Genomic DNA, 13,980 nt, shown 5'->3' with positions numbered 1-13,980 from the left:
TTCAATAAAGCTTTCAGACCTCTGCACTGCTTCTGTGTTCCCTCACATTACACTTCTGTTCCCTCACATTGCACTCTGTGTTCCCTCACATTACCCTCTGTGTTCCCTCACATTATACTCTGTGTTCCCTCACATTACCCTCTGTGTTCCCTCACATTACCCTCTGCTGTTCCTCACATTACCCTGTGTTCCCTCACATTGCACTCTGTGTTCCCTCACATTACACTCTGTTCCCTCACATTACCCCTCTGTGTTCCCTCACATTACACTCTGAGTTCCCTCACATTCACTCTGTGTTCCCTCACATATACCTTGTGTTTCACATTACCCTCTGGTGTTCCCTCTATTTGCCTTGTGTTCCTTATTACCTGTGTTCCTACATTCTCCTGTGTTCCCTGACATTTATCTGTGTTCCTAATTACACTTGATCCTTTAATTACACTCTGTCCCTCATTACACTGTGTTCCTACATTTACCCTTGTTCCCTCCATTCAACCCTGTTCTCACATTACATTGTTCCTTACATTACCTCTGTTCTAATTAAACACCACTGGTTTTCATTACCACTTGTTTACACATTACACCTGGACCTCCATTAACACTGATGTTCCCTAAAAACACTTGTTCCCTCACATTACTGTACCTCACTTACACTCTGTTCCTTCACCATTACACTTTTGTCTCCCTTACACTCTGTCCCTCACAATAACCCTGTTCCTCGCTTACATTGTTACTTCAATAACACTCTGTTCCTACATAACCACTCTGTTCTACATTCACTATGTTCCCTCACATTACACTCTGTTCCCTCACATTACACTCTGTCCTTCACATTACACTGTCCTTCACATTACACTCTGTTCCCTCACATTACACTGTGTTCCTCACATTACACTCTGTGTTCCCTCACATTACACTGTGTTCCCTCACATTACACTGTGTTCCCTCACATTACACTGTGTTCCCTCACATTACACCCTGTTCCCTCACATTACACTCTGTTCCCTCACATTACACTCTGTTCCCTCACATTACACTCTGTTCCTTCACATTACACTGTGTTCCCTCACATTACACTGTGTTCCCTCACATTACACCCTGTTCCCTCACATTACACTCTGTTCCCTCACATTACACTGTGTTCCCTCACATTACACTCTGTGTTCCCTCACATTACACTGTGTTCCCTCACATTACACTGTGTTCCTCACATTACACCCTGTTCCCTCACATTACACTCTGTTCCCTCACATTACACTCTGTTCCCTCACATTACACTCTGTTCCTTCACATTACACCCTGTTCCTTCACATTACACTCTGTTCCCTCACATTACACTGTGTTCCCTCACATTACACTGTGTTCCCTCACATTACACTCTGTGTTCCCCTCACATTACACTAGTGTCTCCCCTCACATTTCACTGCTGTTCCCTCACATTACACGCTGTTCTCACATTACACCTATGTTCCTCACATTAAACCTCTGTTCCCCACATTACAACTCGTTCCCTCACATTACACCCTGTTCCCTCACATTACACTCTGTTCCTCACTTACACTTGCTTGTCCTCACATTAACTCTGTGTTCCCTCACATTACACCTGTGTTCCTCACATTACACTGTGTTCCCTCACATTACCATCCTGTGTCCCTCACATTTCACTGCTGTTCCCTTCAATTTCACTGCTGTTCCCTCACATTACACTGTGTCCCTTACATTACACCTTGTTCCCTCCACTTACACTCTGTTCCCTCACATTACACTGTGTTCCCTCACATTACACTAGTGTTCCCTCACATTACAAATATTGTTCCCTCACTACTGTACACCCTGGTGTTTCCCTCACATACACTTAGTGTTCCCTCACATTACACTTAGTGTTCCCTCACATTACACTTAGTGTTCCCTCACATTACACTTAGTGTTCCCTCACATTACACTTAGTGTTCCCTCACATTACAAATATTGTTCCCTCACACTACACCCTGTGTTCCCTCACATTACACTTAGTGTTCCCTCACATTACAAATATTGTTCCCTCACATTACACTCTGTGTTCCCTCACATTACACTGTGTTCCCTCACATTACACTCTGTGTTCCCTCACACTACACCCTGTGTTCCCTCACATTACACTTAGTGTTCCCTCACATTACAAATATTGTTCCCTCACATTACACTCTCTGTTCCCTCACATTACACTGTGTTCCCTCACATTACACTCTGTTCCCTCACATTACACTGTGTTCCCTCACATTACACTTAGTGTTCCCTCACAATACAAATATTGTTCCCTCACACTACACCCTGTGTTCCCTCACATTACACTCTGTTCCCTCACATTACACTGTGTTCCCTCACACTACACCCTGTGTTCCCTCACATTACACTCTGTTCCCTCACATTACACTCTGTTCCTTCACATTACACTCTGTTCCCTCACATTACACTCTGTTCCCTCACATTACACTCTGTTCCTTCACATTACACTCTGTTCCCTCACATTACACTCTGTTCCCTCACATTACACTCTGTTCCCTCACATTACACTGTGTTCCCTCACATTACACTCTGTTCCCTCACATTACACCCTGTTCCCTCACATTACACTCTGTTCCCTCACATTACACTCTGTTCCCTCACATTACACTCTGTTCCTTCACATTACACTGTGTTCCCTCACATTACACTCTGTTCCCTCACATTACACTCTGTTCCCTCACATTACACTCTGTTCCCTCACATTACACTGTGTTCCCTCACATTACACTCTGTTCCCTCACATTACACCTGTTCCCTCACATTACACTCTGTTCCCTCACATTACACTCTGTTCCTTCACATTACACTGTGTTCCCTCACATTACACTCTGTTCCCTCACATTACACCCTGTTCCCTCACATTACACTCTGTTCCCTCACATTACACTCTGTTCCCTCACATTACACTCTGTTCCTTCACATTACACTGTGTTCCCTCACATTACACTCTGTTCCCTCACATTACACTGTGTTCCCTCACATTACACTCTGTTCCCTCACATTACACTCTGTTCCCTCACATTACACTCTGTTCCTTCACATTACACTCTGTTCCCTCACATTACACTCTGTTCCTTCACATTACACTGTGTTCCCTCACATTACACTCTGTTCCCTCACATTACACCCTGTTCCCTCACATTACACTCTGTTCCTCACATTACACTCTGTTCCCTCACATTACACTCTGTTCCTTCACATTACACTCTGTTCCCTCACATTACACTCTGTTCCTTCACATTACACTGTGTTCCCTCACATTACACTCTGTTCCCTCACATTACACCCTGTTCCCTCACATTACACTCTGTTCCCTCACATTACACTCTGTTCCCTCACATTACACTCTGTTCCTTCACATTACACTCTGTTCCCTCACATTACACTGTGTTCCCTCACATTACACTCTGTTCCCTCACATTACACTCTGTTCCCTCACATTACACTCTGTTCCCTCACATTACACTCTGTTCCCTCACATTACACTCTGTTCCCTCACATTACACTCTGTTCCCTCACATTACACTCTGTTCCCTCACATTACACTCTGTTCCCTCACATTACACTCTGTTCCCTCACATTACACTGTGTTCCCTCACATAACACTCTGTTCCCTCACATTACACTGTGTTCCCTCACATTACACTCTGTTCCCTCACATTACACTCTGTTCCCTCACATTACACTCTGTTCCTTCACATTACACTCTGTGGAAACCCTGCTTTCCTCAGCTTTAGTCCCTCAGATTGTGATGAGCGTACAGATAATATAACATGCTTTAGGGAACTTCATCTCACTGAAACACCTATCAATGCAGGAAGTGACTGAAGTCTTATTTCAGAAGAGAAATGAAACTGCTGCAGACAGGAAACTGACTCATTTACAGGAATAAACCAGCTTTAAAATCTGAATGTGACGCGTTTTATTTAACGAAGGTAGATTAATGAAGAAGAAAGAAGAAGAAGAAGAAGAAGAAGAAGAAGAAGAAGAAGAAGAAGAAGAAGAAGAAGAAGAAGAAGACATTTCCGAACTCACCAGAAACTGCAGAGAATCAATAATCTGCAGGAAACTTCAACTGCGGAGGACGAGTGGAGGCTCTGATGCTGTCTGTCTCTCAGCCTGTCTGTCTCTCAGCCAGTCTGTCTCTCAGCCCTTCGTCAGAAATGAACCTGCAGCAGCAGCAGCCGAAGATCCTTAACACTCCTGAAGAGGCCTCACTCCTCAAGAAACTTTAAACTTCCCCTCAAACCACTGAGTATAAAGTAATAGGGCATGACGCTGAATACACACACACACACACACACACACACACACACACACACACACACACACACACACACACACACACACACACACACACACACACAAACACATACACACACACACACACACACACACACACACACACACACACACACACACACACACACACACACACACACTCACAGACACACACACTGATTTCAGGAACCTGTGAATGCATCATGTCAGAGAGAGTATGGATTATGATATGAATGTAGTCTCACAGATCGTTCCCTCAGTGACCCCAGCCGTGAATTTAAGGCCTGATTTCATCCTAAAGTCAATATAATGTTTGTGTTGCTGATGAGTCTTCAGTGAGGATTTTACTCTCAGTTGAGAGTGAGACCTCCTGTTTGAGTTTCTTCTCTGTGTTCGGCTCTCACCGCTTCCTGTTTCACACAAAATACCCTTTAGATTTCTGAGACCCCAACTCTCCATTCATCTGTTTTAATTATTAAAGACTATGATCCGTTTGATAATCAGAGACATAACGAGTAATGAAATGAAAACATGTTTCTGTAGGTCCTCCAGGGTGCTGCATCTCTGCTCAGTTAGAGTTGTTATTGCAGCTCTTCAGCTCCCCCTGCTGGTTGAACTGAGACCCTGCAAGGTTCAAGGTTCAAGGTTCAAGGCTTTATTTGTCATATGCACAGCAGATACAGCGTATATGTTGGCAATGAAAATCTTATGTCGCGTGCTCCTCCAACAACTCAACATACATGGTGCAGATAAGATAAATAAAATAGTGCAAAAAGAGAGAAGAATATTTACAATATTAACAATAAAGATTTAAGGATGTGAAATATATACATGTGGAATACATTGAAAGTATTTAAACACTTTACTCTGTTGAATGAGGAGGTATGGACAGATGCATATATTATGTATAGCAGATGTATATGGCAGATATGTATAATATATAGATATGTGTACTATAAACAGATGTGAGTAGACATTCACACAGCTCAGGAGTTCAGTAGTCTTATAGCCTGTGGTATAAAACTGTCTCTGAGTCTGGTGGTCTTGGTCCGGATGCTGCGGTACCGTCTGCCAGACGGCAGCAGACAGAACAGATTGTTGCTGGGGTGATGGGGGTCCTTTAATATCCTACCGGCCTTCTTCCTACACCGCTGGGTGTAGAGGTCCTCCATGGATGGCAGCTCCGTCCTGGTGATGTGCTGAGCAGTTTTCACCACCCTCTGTAGAGTCTTACGGTTGAGGGCGGTGCAACTGCCATACCAGGCGGTGATGCAGCCAGTCAGGATACTCTCGATGGTGCACCTGTAGAAGTTGCAGAGTATCCTGGAGTCCATGTTGAACTTCCGCAGCCTGCGGAGGAAGAAGAGCCGCTGTCGAGCCGTCTTGGATATGACCCTGGTGTGATGTGTCCATGTCAGGTCCTCACTGATGTTTACCCCGAGGAACCTGAAGCTGCTGACTCTCTCCACAGGAGTCCCGTCGATGGTGATGGGTGTGTGTGCTTCTCTCTGCCTCTTCCTGTAGTCCACAATCAGCTCCTTTGTTTTGCTGACGTTGAGATGGAGGTTGTTGTCCTGGCACCAAGATGTCAGGGCTCTGACCTCCTCTCTGTACGCGGTCTCGTCGCCGTCTGTGATCAGGCCGATGACGGTCGTGTCGTCAGCAAACTTGATGATGGTGTTGGAGCTGTGTGTGGCCACGCAGTCGTGCGTGAACAGGGAGTAGAGGAGAGGGCTGAGCACACAACCCTGAGGGGCTCTGGTTGAACTGAGACCCTGCAACACAGTGTTGTGTGTGAATCCTGTCCTCCATCAGCTGCTCTCTTCAGGCATCATATCTAAACCTCTGTTGGTTCACAGAACATTGTGTCAAAAACAAAGGCATGAAAACAAAGAAGGGCCACATTTTGAGGGGTGACAGACGTCAGGACTGAATACGGTAACAATAGCGTTCAATGATCTAAAGTCAGTGTTCAGACACGGACAAGTTGAGTTTAGAACTTTATTTTTATTAACTTATTTAAAGTACGCCAACATATAACACCTAGTAAACAGTGCGGTGGATCCTGGTTGCCAGGGGTCGACAGGTCATCAGCTGTTGCCGGGGGCGACAGGGTTCCAGAGTTGTTTCCGTGGCGCTGCGAGTTTCTCACTCCTCTCCAGAGGCTTCAGGTGAGAACACAGGACCAGCTCCCTGTCTCACACACACACACACACACACACACACACACACACACACACACACACACACACAGAGTTATATATAAACCTTCACCCCCCACAGGTTTGTTCCTGGTGTAAAGATGAAGGGTCTTTGGTCTTCAGCCTCAAGCAGCCTATCGATGGCCTGCAGGGGGGGGGGCTCTTCCTCATGGTTCACAGCTTTGACATGGAGCCTGCCGATTGGTTGCAACTCACGATGCTAAGCTAACAGAGCCTACCCTATGGTTTCCCTGCAGGCGTGGGGGGAGGGGGAGTTACCTTCTCCTGTCTACACTCACACTGTGATTTGTAACGGCATGTGTGGCCCTTCAAACGGGACAGGAAATGACCTCAGCGCTAACGTACAGCAGCCAAACATGGACCTTCAGCTAAAGGTTCCCAGGTGTTCCCGGGCTTTCCCGGGCTTTCCTGGGTGTTCCCAGGTGTTCTTAGGTGTTCCCGGGCTTTCCTGGGTGTTCCCAGGTGTTCTTAGGTGTTCCCGGGCTTTCCTGGGTGTTCCCAGGTGTTCCCAGGTGTTCCCAGGTGTGTCTCACCTGAACTGGCTGTAGCAGACGCCCTGACTGACGGCTCTCAGTTTGGCTGCGTTCTCTCTCTCGTGTTTCTGCTCCAACTCCACCGCTGCCTGCAGCTCGCTCTGCAGCGCCGAGAAGTCGATGACATCACGTTCTGACCTCGCCATCACCTGATTATGTCACACAGGTACACGGTGATGTCACACAGGTACACGGTGATGTCACACAGGTACACAGTGTGAATATTACAGTTTTTCACAGTTGCTAAGACACTAAAATGACATGCATAGCACAATTATTTAAACTGACACACAGAGAGCAAAACCTCTTCTCAAGTCTCCAAAACTCTAAACACATTTTCTGCTTTACACACATTTTGAAATCCAAAATGGCACTTTTTAAATGCACTGAACACGGGTCTCTGCATAAGACAACAATCTGACATACAGTCACATGTTTGCCATATCAAAACACTGCCATTCAAAATAACACTTCATGAGCTAATTGGCCAAAATATGTGCCACGTTGTCAAACACCTCAATGCTTAGGCCTAATTGTTAGCACTTCAATCAGGAAGTAAGCACTATAAAAGCACCACAGGTGAGCATCTGTTTTTTACAACAGCAATGGAAAACGTCGCAGAGAGAGGAAGAGGAAGGGTAAGAATGAGAGGAGGAGGAAGAATGAGAGGTAGGGGAGAGCTGGTAGAGGAGTTCATGGCCAAAGACAACAACTTTCAAATGAAATCAGAGCAACCTGAGTTGATCAGGTCATCAACCCTGGGCTGACAATGCCAGAGGCTGGACAGAGAGCAGCCCAACTTGAGCCGTTTTACTGTCGCCTCTGTCATCCGGACATTTAGACTGGAGCACAGGTAGGCAACCAACATTTCTTTCACTCTTTGTAGTACACGCCATTTCATAGTGTATCAGTTGGGTGACACCTGTTTACTTCATGAATGGCTGATGTCATACACTTACTGTACACGTTTCCTGTACCATTTACTCCACTGTGGGGGAAATATCTTCAGGCTGCAGTGCCCTATGTTTTAGTTTTTTCTAAAGGACTGAGAGACGCAGCCAGGGTGGAGGAAGGGGCCTAATGTTCACCGGGGTACAGGAAGCTGCCATCGTAAACTTGGTTTTGGAAAGTAATGAAATCAGATTAAGAGATATTCGAAGTCACATCATCCAAGACAACACCGTATTCAACAACATTCAACAGTCAGTTTGTCCACATTGGCTCACGTTCTCGAGCGAAACCAAATCAGTATGAAACCACTTTAAAAGGTGCCTTCTGAGAGAAACCCTCAAAGACACAAAGAGCTCAGAAGAGCATATGTGAGTACAACATTGACTACAGTACACTACATGCACCATTGTTTCCCAGTGTACTGGATAACACCGTGTTGACTGATTTTTGTTCTTTGTTTCTAGGGAGTTCTGGAAATGGATGCTCAGGAAATTCCGCATGAGTTCATCTTTGTAGATGAGGCTGGGTTCAACTTAGCAAAGACCAGAAGAAGGGGAAGGAACGTCATTGGCCACAGAGCCATTATAGATGTTCCTGGCCAACGTGGTGGGAACACCACAATGTGCGCTGCCATCTCCAATACGCATGGTGTCATCCACCGTCATGCCAACCTTGGACCATACAACACAGCCCATTGTCTCACATTTCTGGACAGACTCCACAATATTCTCATACCACCAGAGTGTATGAATGATGCAGAGCATCGAAGGAACAGGTATGTTATAGTCTGGGACACGGTGAGTTTTCATCGTGCAGCCCCAGTCCAAACCTGGTTTGCTGACCACCCGCCATTTGTCGTTCAATACCTCCCACCATACTCACCATTTTGGTAAAACCAGGATAGTTTCCAAAATTGTGTTTAAGCAATTGTAAAAAAAACTGTAATAACATGTGTTACACTAATGAAACTGACTTAGTGTTACACTAATGAAACTGACTTTATGTTACACTAATGAAACTGACTTAGTGTTACACTAATGAAACTGACTTAGTGTTACACTAATGAAACTGACTTTATGTTACACTAATGAAACTGACTTAGTGTTACACTAATGAAACTGACTTAGTGTTACACTAATGAAACTGACTTAGTGTTACACTAATGAAACTGACTTAGTGTTACACTAATGAAACTGACTTAGTGTTACACTAATGAAACTGACTTTATGTTACACTAATGAAACTGACTTAGTGTTACACTAATGAAACTGACTTAGTGTTACACTAATGAAACTGACTTTATGTTACACTAATGAAACTGACTTAGTGTTACACTAATGAAACTGACTTAGTGTTACACTAATGAAACTGACTTAGTGTTACACTAATGAAACTGACTTTATGTTACACTAATGAAACTGACTTAGTGTTACACTAATGAAACTGACTTAGTGTTACACTAATGAAACTGACTTTATGTTACACTAATGAAACTGACTTAGTGTTACACTAATGAAACTGACTTAGTGTTACACTAATGAAACTGACTTAGTGTTACACTAATGAAACTGACTTTATGTTACACTAATGAAACTGACTTAGTGTTACACTAATGAAACTGACTTAGTGTTACACTAATGAAACTGACTTAGTGTTACACTAATGAAACTGACTTTATGTTACACTAATGAAACTGACTTAGTGTTACACTAATGAAACTGACTTAGTGTTACACTAATGAAACTGACTTTATGTTACACTAATGAAACTGACTTTATGTTACACTAATGAAACTGACTTAGTGTTACACTAATGAAACTGACTTAGTGTTACACTAATGAAACTGACTTAGTGTTACACTAATGAAACTGACTTAGTGTTACACTAATGAAACTGACTTAGTGTTACACTAATGAAACTGACTTAGTGTTACACTAATGAAACTGACTTAGTGTTACACTAATGAAACTGACTTAGTGTTACACTAATGAAACCCCCCCCCCCACACACACACACACACACACACGTATCATGGTTCCTATGGAAACACTGTGAATCCTGCTGCTAACAGTAAGGGCATAAGTGTCAGGTTCGCGACCAATACAGACTGATTCTATCTGCCCCCCCATGGTTAGACTTTATATTTATATATGTTGTATTTGTTAAAGGTTATAAACCAGTAACAGCTTAAAAGTCTTACCGGATGCAGCTCTTCTCCTCCGATTCTTCAGAAACAACAACAAAACTGCCGCAACGCGCATGCGCACTTTAGCGACCGCGGGGATGACCATTAGGAACAGTCAGAGCGGTTCCGGTTCATAATAACATGTGGATATACGAAATATAATAATTACACAGACATTATTAATGTGGATGATCACAGTGACTCACATCTGGGACCAGGGTTCACAGGAAGTCATAACTATATAATAATAACACAGATATTAATGTCTTCCGTTTTTTCTAAGTTATTTTTTGGGGGCTTTTTGCCTTTAATCGGATAGGACAGTGGAGAGTGACAGCAAAGTGGGAGAGAGAGTCGGGGTGGGATCCGGAAGGAACCACGGGTCGGGAATCGAGCCCGGGTCGCCGGCGTACGGTGCAGGTGCCCCAGCCAGTTGCGCCACGGCCGGGGCCAGCATCTCTTTATTATTAAAACAGACTTTAGGTTTATCTATCATGCTGTGAGTATGTTTAAATTAATATCTGCTTTTATTGTTTTAAGTGAAGAGTGAAGAAGTGGGCTGCCGGACGTAGGGAACGCTGCCTTGCTCAGGGACACCTCGGTAGACCTTGGTCTGTCGGGTACTTGAACCGGTGACCTTCCAGCTCCCAAGCCAAGTCCCCATGGACTTCACCATCACTGCCCTACTGTTTATTATATGTATATTATAACTGTTTATTCCTGAAGATATTAGGAAATATAATAAACGTTTTTACTTTTATTAACATTTAATGAGGTTAAATCTGTATAAATCATTTGATAGTTTATAATTCATTATTGTTTATCAGGAAAAATAAAGAGATGTCATTTATATATATATATATATATCAGGGATTCTTGAGATGAGGGACAAAACATGTCCGAGAGATAAAACTCATTGTAATTCTTAAAATGTGTTTAAAAAATGTCCAATAATTTGATTAAACAATAAAACAAGAACTTATTTATACCACAAAATGTGAATTAATGCTTTTTTACACATATATTTTATTTTACATCACCTAGTGTGCTGCCTGAACCCCAAAATACCCTTGTCCGAAAGCAAGTTCCATGACTTTACAATACTTAAATAATTGTTAAAATTAAAATAAAACAAACACAATAGCTACTGTGATCATGTATTTTAAGTAATTATTCAAACTATATAGAAATTTACAATTAAAAATATATATTTATGTACTTTTTACGTGATTGAAATCGCGTCCGGAGTTTCTGTCAACACCATAAGATTTTTCTAAAAATGCAAAAAAACAGCCATTATATTGGCCAACTCATACTCTAAGGACCCCTTTTCCACTTGCTGTTTGGTGGACATGCCATGAGGCCACTGCTCTGGTAAGTAAATATTTCTCATATTTTTCCTTAATTATCTTCTTTTACAAAACCAGCTATGTCACAACCATAGAGTGTCAACACCATGGTCGATAAAATTCAAGGTTTATGTGATTTTATCAAGAAATAAAAGTTTAATCTAACGTTATTGTTGAGGCCACTAGCAGCTAGTGATAAACAAGATGGCTTCTGCAAAGAAATCACATGTTATGATGAAAAATTGAAGATATCGTCAACTCCGTAAGACTCCATCAGACGTCAACTCCGTAAGAAATGTTGTCTTATGGAGTTGACCACTTACCTTATGGTGTTGACAAATGGGATTTAAATGTATCATTTGCCCATTTAATTCAATTTTATACATTAATCATGTAGTTGTATTACTTCCTATTTTAATAATATATCTTCTGTGCATTTAACATTTAATGAATATCATCATTTCTGTTGTAATGCTGAATTCAGTCTGTATGTAGTCTGTGTGTGTGTGTGTGTGTGTGTGTGTGTGTGTGTGTGTGTGTGTGTGTGTGTGTGTGTGTGTGTGTACACTGTGTCTGTGTGTGTACACTGTGTGTGTACACTGTGTGTGTGTGTGTGTGTGTGTGTGTGTGTGTGTGTGTCTTCATTATGTAATAAGTTAAGTAAGTTATAATACAATACACGTTATCTTCTCCTCTTAAGGTACTTACATAATGAAGAACTTTTATATTACCTGTATATTTGAACTATTTTACATTTATGGAATATGGCATATTTATTATATATATTATTCCCTCTCTCTCTCTCTTTATATATACAGTGTGTGTGTGTGTGTGTGTGTGTGTGTGCGTGTGTGTGCGTGCGTGCGTGCGTGCGTGCGTGCGTGCGTGTGTGTGTGTGTGCTCCTGTCTGTGTGTGTCTTCCTTACTAACTACAACATTGTACATTTGTACATTTCAGGCTAGAATGGCAAAAGGGAAGCTTTCAGTAGAGGAGCGAAGGAGAAGGAACACAGAGTATCAAAAAAAATGGAGGGAGAAAGTTAACAGCCAGCCAGAGACAAAAGAGGAGTTTCTGAGAAAGGAAAGGGAAAGATGGGCAAATAGAGTGAAAGATGGAAAAGTAAAGACCATCTCTGATCTGCACAAAAGATCAGTACGGAGGAGAAGGAAGGTCTGGAAACAAGCACAGAGAGAATCAAGGGAGCGTAGGAAGAAAGCACAGGAGATTCAGCAGAGTCTGAACACCCCACCAGAGAGTCCTTTGGACATTAGTTTTAAGCAACCAAGAAGTAGTAGGCAACTACTTGCTGGAGACAGATTGAGAAACAGAACAAGACAAAGGCATTACAGAGATATTAAGGCACTTAAAGGCAAACTGGAAAAGGTGCAGAAAGACAAGGACAAGCTTAGGAAGAGATTGAAACGCGGGAAGTTAGATTCATGTCAAAGCACAGAAGATTCACCTCGGACCCAAACACAGTCTATGCTTCAAGGAAGCAAACTCAGAAACCCTTTAATCAGGAAAACACTACTCTTCCACCATGTTTTGAGTAAAGCGCTAAACAAAAATGTACACCACACCCAGAGAAGAGACAAGCTCACACCACGGCATCCACACACCACATTGTCTGGCAAAATCCTCAAAAAGTATCGCCTGATGCATCAGGTTCGTGAATTTGGCCTTAGCTACAAAACACTCAGAGAAAACACACCAATCCAAAGAAAGCCCAGTTACCTCCAGACAATCTCCTCAGTGGTTCACACATTTTTTGAAAACAATTCAAGAATCACGACAGACAAGCAAGACACCATCACAAGAAAAAAAGTGAAACGTCAAAGGATGGTAATGACAGACACAATGCAGAATCTCCACCAGTCATATACTGAGCAAAACCCCAGCATTCGCCTGAGTTATTCCTCTTTCTGTGCACTACGTCCCTTCTACATAACACCACCCAAAACCTCAGATCGAAACACTTGTCAGTGCCAGATCCATGAAAACGCCACGCTCATGCTTGATGTTTTGAAATCTTTCCAGGCTGTGTCAACCAGCAAGCTTAAAGAGAGTTTTCAGCTTGTCTGTTGTTCTCCACCAAGTGAATCGTGTCTATTGCGCACCTGTGCAAGATGCCTTCACAAATCATCAAGTCTGCCTTTAGAGCAAGGGAAAACAAAAGTGGACTGGAAGCAGTGGGAACGGGTCGAAGAGAAAACAGAGGATGGAGTTCACTTTCATACCAGACTACAGAAACGTACGGGTACTCTGTCGGAGCTGATGGATCTCTACCAAGACAAATTAAGAAACGAAACAACCACCCATGTCCATCTTGTTCAAAATCAATCCAAAGAGTACCGAAACATGATTGAAAATTGCAATGAAAGAACAGTGATTGTGCATATCGATTTCTCTGAAG

The sequence above is a fragment of the Eleginops maclovinus genome, chromosome 16, assembly GCF_036324505.1.
Source record: "Eleginops maclovinus isolate JMC-PN-2008 ecotype Puerto Natales chromosome 16, JC_Emac_rtc_rv5, whole genome shotgun sequence".
Taxonomy (NCBI): domain Eukaryota; kingdom Metazoa; phylum Chordata; class Actinopteri; order Perciformes; family Eleginopidae; genus Eleginops; species Eleginops maclovinus.
This window is presented reverse-complemented; position numbering follows the sequence as displayed.